Genomic DNA, 6,007 nt, shown 5'->3' with positions numbered 1-6,007 from the left:
CTCAGCCTCAAGTCCGCTTTCCTAGCACTCCCAGCGATTCTGGGAACTACTTGATACATCCTTAATCTCATTTTCTGTCTACTCAGTGAGAGTCTGCTTCTGTTGCTTGAATCTAAAAAACCTCAAGTGGATACAGTGCTCAGAAGACGTGGTAGCCTCAGCCTCTGTCGAGCCAGTGGCTTTGAGAGTCAGGCTGATAAGCTCAGGTCAAGACTGAGTTGAGAGGCTGCCAACAAACCCAGAATTTGGGGCCTTCCATGCCTGATGCTCTGAGCATTGAACAATTATTTGGGTTCAGAAAAGTGGAAATGAGGCAGTCGTAGATGATTCAAGCACACACATAGGTTCTTTCTTTTTACTTTTGTCTCTGATTTTTGGTCTAAATGCTTAGAAAAGATTCTTATTTATGTATTTATTTACTTTAGAGAGAGAAAAAGAGTACAATGGGCAGATGGAGAGAGAGAGAAAGAGAGTGAGAGAGGATCTCAAGCAGACTCCACACTCAGCATGGAGCTCGATACAGGGCTCCATCCTGCAACCCTGAGATCATGACCTGAGCTTAAACCAAGAGTAAGACATTTAACTGATTGGCCATCCAAGTGTGTCCTAATGCCCAGAAAAAAATTCTCTTTCACTCATTCACCAAGAGAGCATAGATCAAGGTGTTCAGTAAGTATGAAATGTGGTTCATCTAGAAAGCAAGGGGCATTAAATAGATAAACAAATAACAAGGGGCAGCCAGTTTGAGGGACATACCAGACACTCAATTGAAATGGAGGCATTTTAGAAAAGTTCTCACATTTACAAAACTTTGGCTCCAAAGTAAGGCATTATTTAATTATAATGTATCTTTTGGTGGAAGTGTTTAGGTTCTCTCACCATAAGTATTAAACTCTTTTGTGCAGAGTTAGCCTATAATTTTGCTTTTAAAGACCTTCTAAATTTCCCTTAAGCTACAAAGCTATAAAAAAAAAGTCCTGTACAATATAAGCTTAGACAAAAAACAAGGTATAATGTGTCTTTTAGGGACTTGGGCTTAGAGTCATGAGGGTCTGGTTTCTGCTCCCCAACCTGCCCACTCCACAGCTGTATGATAGATAGCTGATGATTAGACTCTCCTTGCCTCAGTTTCCCCATTTATGAGTGAGTCATAATCCCTGCTTTACAAGGCTGTTTTGAGTACAGAACACTCAAGATCATGTATATTAAAGCCTCTGCCTGGAGACTGACACAGGAGGTTCTCGAAGAAGGTGACTTGATTTTGATTTTGAAATTATTCTGATCTAACTGAAGCTGATTTTATATGATGAAAAGGAGAAATGCTAGGTTCTTCTATATTGCAATTAATGAAGATTTTTCAGGAAATTGCTCTTTTTGTTCTTGATATTTTCTCATAGTGTTAAAAAAAATCAGCCAAAAATGATTGTCCCAAATCCTTATTACAAAAAGGAATCTTTTTTTGGTTTGTTTTAATAGGAGTAGTAGGACTGGGGGCAAAGGGAGTGAAGATTCAGATTATGATAAATTAGGGCTACAGAGGCCTAAATTTGCTGCTTTGGGGTGGAGAGAAAACTGCGTGGGAGGTGTAGGGCAGCCAGGAGGAGGAGCAATCCTTCATTATGTCTCTGTTTTCTTCCACCAAGCAGCAACACTAAGCATGCAGCCTGTGTCTGCACTCCTTCCCTATCTTCTCTCCCACACATGTGCGGGAATGATTTGCTCTCCTTCTATAGAGATTTGCAATTACTGAGGGTCCGAACCTGCAGGTGCATAAAGAAAGAGTGCCCTTAAAGAGCTGACTGCCTCTTAAAACTCCCCTCCTCCTTTGAGTATGAAGGATTGAGAGATGTGGGTGTTACACAGAATGTCTTGCAGAGGAGAGGGGGGATTTGTTTGTGCTTTGATGTGCAGCCAGAACTCTTTGTAAGGCTTATCATTGTGTGATGTTGGCCTGAAGCCTTCGCTTGATAGGGGCCCATTCCCAGCTTCTCCTGCCATGCCGCTGGTGTTGTTAAGCACCATCTCTGGAATTGGGAGACAGCTTTGTGACAGCAGTGCCTCAACGCACCCCAAAGTCATTCCTTCTGCCTGCCGAGTTTCTACTCAGGCTTTTCAACTTTCCTGACAGTCTCTTGTCAGAACATTCTCTTGGAGAATGAGGTTCTTCATCTCCGGTCTGAAATTCTAATTCTAAAAAAGCAAAAGTTGTCCAAGAACCTCAAGGGAAGTCTTGAGCCCCAGAATCTGGCACCAACCTTCAGGCCTGTAGTTAGTACCTTGAGCGGAAGGTGTTTCAAAAGTATGTTTACCACTTACTTGTGGCCCAACCTGACACACCTGTGGACTGACTTGCTTGTGACAGAGGTGGCTTCTCTGGGAGTCCCTCACCAACATCAGGCAGCTTTCTGTCTTCAGGCCTCTACTGGTTTGACCTTCAGACATTCTAACTATCTGGATGTTCAGTCAGAGTCCACACAGCTCTGAAGAGTTCAAGGAGGGGAGATGCTTCTTTTTTATGGCCAGACCATTGAACCCACTTTGTCTGTCCCTCCTGGACAGCTCGTATTTGATTAATTTTGCTGAGCCTTGGTTTTCTCATCTCAAAAACCGGGAATAAGATTTTCAATGTTGCAGGCTTGCTTTAAGGATTAAATGAAATAATGAGATAATGGTTGGAAACCACTTGACATGTCATTGGCCTTGAGTTTCCTTCTCTTCGTGTTTATAATGACTGTCACAATTTGTCATCCTTAGGGATGATCCCGCCATCTGTTTTCTGTATGGGTCATGCTGCAAAAAAATGGTGCTAAATTATACATAGAAGAATGACACTCAGGACTGCCCAGTAAAAAGCTAATGAGACCTGTTAATGACATTTTTTTTCAACCCTGTGCTTTTGCAGAACAAGAGAAATGACAGAAATTAGGACATGATGGTCGTATCAGCTGAAATGAAAAGAGAATTTTACAGTGCACACTGAGTGCTCTCAATCACATGTACATTATTGTACAGGGGTCACTAGTGACATATTTTGCATATTGACTCTGAACGGATCTAGACCCTTAATTACCAAAAAAGTATTACATTCATTATTAGCTCTCCTGTGTAAGGGGCCTAGAAAATTATGATGATCAGAGGATCCTAGATTCTTGAATTTTCAATCATCAAAGTTTTCTTAAATAAAACCCAATCAGCAATAGTAACCACTGCTTCATTTAGAACATGGAAATCAGTTGCCAGAGGTGGATCCTGACTCTTTGATAATTAAGTTCAAGACCAAAATAGAAAACATCCAAAAGCTTCTAACCAGAGAGTAATTACTAATTGTAACCAAGATTTCATTTGAAATTTTAGCCACATTATACCTCAAACTATGTATCTACCTGATTTAAATAAGAATATTAAAGATTTGCTTGTGATTTATAGTAATGTGGGGATGAAAAAGGTAACTGATGACAAGTCAAAATTATCTGCATAATCACTGATATATAATCATTTCTGATTCAGAGCCACCTGAGTGACAATTATAATCACAGGTTTTATATTTTCTTAGATGGCCGAATTGCATTGTTGTATATCTGTGGTGTTTTCCAATGGATGGGTAAATTCATTATTAAGTAACCAAAGCTCTGCCTCAAGATTTAGCATATTTAGTAGAAATTAGACCGGGGGTGTGATGGCAGGGAGGGAGGCAGAGGGAAAAGAGGAGGGGGAGGCAGAGGGACAAGCAGACTCCATGCTGAGCACAGAGCTTGACACAGAGTTTAATCTCATGAACCTGAGATCGTGACCTGAGCCAAAATCAGGAATTGGATGCTCAAAAGACTGAGCCACACAGGCGCCCTTCCCCAAGTCAAATCTTGCCAGGGAGATTCTATTGGCTTTTCACATAAAAATACTTCTGCCACTAACCCTCAAATATTATAAAAGCCATTTGGGTGTAGGGTGTCTTGGAAATTATTGGAGACAGAGAACATGCCAGTGCATATGCCTGAATTAATGCAGCACAAAAACAACCCCGTGACTTGTTTCTTATACATTTACATAAAGGCAGGGATATGGAAGTTCTAGACTCACTGCTCTTATTTTGAGATAAACTGTAGTGAATTAGTTTGATTTTTTTTTAATTTTCATTTATTTATGATAGTCACACACACACAGAGAGGCAGAGACGTAGGCAGAGGGAGAAGCAGGCTCCATGCACCGGGAGCCCGACGTGGGATTCGATTCCGGGTCTCCAGGATCACACCCTGGGCCAAAGGCAGGTGCTAAACCGCTGCGCCACCTAGGGTTCCCAACTAGTGAATTAGTTTAATCAAATGTTTCAGGCTTCTAACTCCTTTTGACTCTCAAACACCCAGCTAGGGTCTTATTTCTGCTGAGCTCTCATCCCAAATTAAGGCAGGCAAAAAGTGATCTGAAAGATTCTCCTTCTCCTTCTCCTTCTCCTTCTCCTTCTCCTTCTCCTTCTCCTTCTGCTTCTCCTTCTCCTCTCCTCTTCCTCCTTCTCTTCTTCCTTTTTCTTCTTCTTCTTCTTCTTCTTCTCCTTCTTCTTCTTCTTCTTCAAGATATTTATTTACTTGAGAGAGAGAGAGCAAGAGAGCACAAACATGGGGAACATGCAAAGGGGGAAGCAGGTTCCCCACTGAGCAGGGAACCTGATATGGGGCCTGATCCCGGAGTCCTGGGACTGAGCCAAAGGCAGACATTTAACCAACTGAGCCACCCAGGCGCCCCCAGAAACAGAATCTTAATAAAGAAGCCAAATCTGAAAAGTGCCATCTTGAAACGTGGCAAATTAAATCTGAAATAAAAAAAAATAAATAAAATAAATCTGAAATAAGCAACAGAAAGCAAAAAATGTCTGTGTCACGTTAACTCTAATTAGATAATCATAATGTCATGATTACGGAAGTAAAGTGTCCCTTTCTGTGGGATATGTAACACTGGGAAGTTTTGAGCATCTCACATAAATTGGAAAGAACTTGGACATGAGTAATAAAAATGAAGGAGCTGGAAGAATTGATTTATGGGGGAAGATGAAAAGAATTTAACAGGGATAGCTTGGCTAAGTGAAGAACAGATCCTTTGATTAATAACTATGCATTCTTGAAGTGCATAAGCACTAAGAAAAAAATCAGTAAGTTTCTGGGTGTGGAAAACATGAATAATGGAATCAATTAAGTACAGGAAAATCAGCTGAATATAAAATGTAAAATATCTATTTCTGGATTTTTCAGATGTGCCTCTTGAGGTACTTTCAATGTTAAATATTTTCTCGTAAAACGGATAAGTTCTTAATATTTTCCATATTTTTTTAAACAAAAGAAGCGAAATCTCCCAAGAGTTTGAAGGGATGCATTTTGCTCACAGAGGCATAGTAGTTAGATTCTGGGGGTCCATGACCTTCAGAATAAAATTTCTTAAATCTCATATAGTTGGTCCTACAGCCACAGAAGGGGTTCTACTTTTTCTCTGGGAAGTTTCTGTCAGGCCTCTCAGAGTTGCCAGGACTTTGACACCCAGTGGTATAGGATGGACCGAATGTACATTATCAGCTCTTAAAAGGTATCTGGTTCCATTAAAATTTATTAATGAAATTTGTCAGCCTGGTTATGCTAGGGGTTTGATTTCTGAGACAAATCCACCTGAGGTGGTGAGGAATGAATCCAGGGATTCCAGGATGGCTGGCGCAGTGCTTTAACATACATACCTAGGTCTCTGTCAACCCAACAAATCTTGAAATCCACTTACTAACCATTTGATCTCGGGCAAGTGCCTAACCTTTCTGCAGCTTACTCAGTTTCCTCTTCTGTGAAATATCAAAGATTATCTTTTTTTTTTCTTTTCTTTTTTTTTTTTTTTAAAGATTTTTGTGGCTGTTTTTTTTTTAAGATTTTATTTATTTATTCATGAAAAACACAGAGGAGAAAGAGAGGCAAAGACACAGGCAGAGAGAGAAGCAGGCTCCATGCAGGGATCCTGATGTGGGACTCGATCCCAGGAC

Source organism: Canis lupus, chromosome 6, assembly GCF_048164855.1.
Source record: "Canis lupus baileyi chromosome 6, mCanLup2.hap1, whole genome shotgun sequence".
NCBI lineage: Eukaryota > Metazoa > Chordata > Mammalia > Carnivora > Canidae > Canis > Canis lupus.
This window is presented reverse-complemented; position numbering follows the sequence as displayed.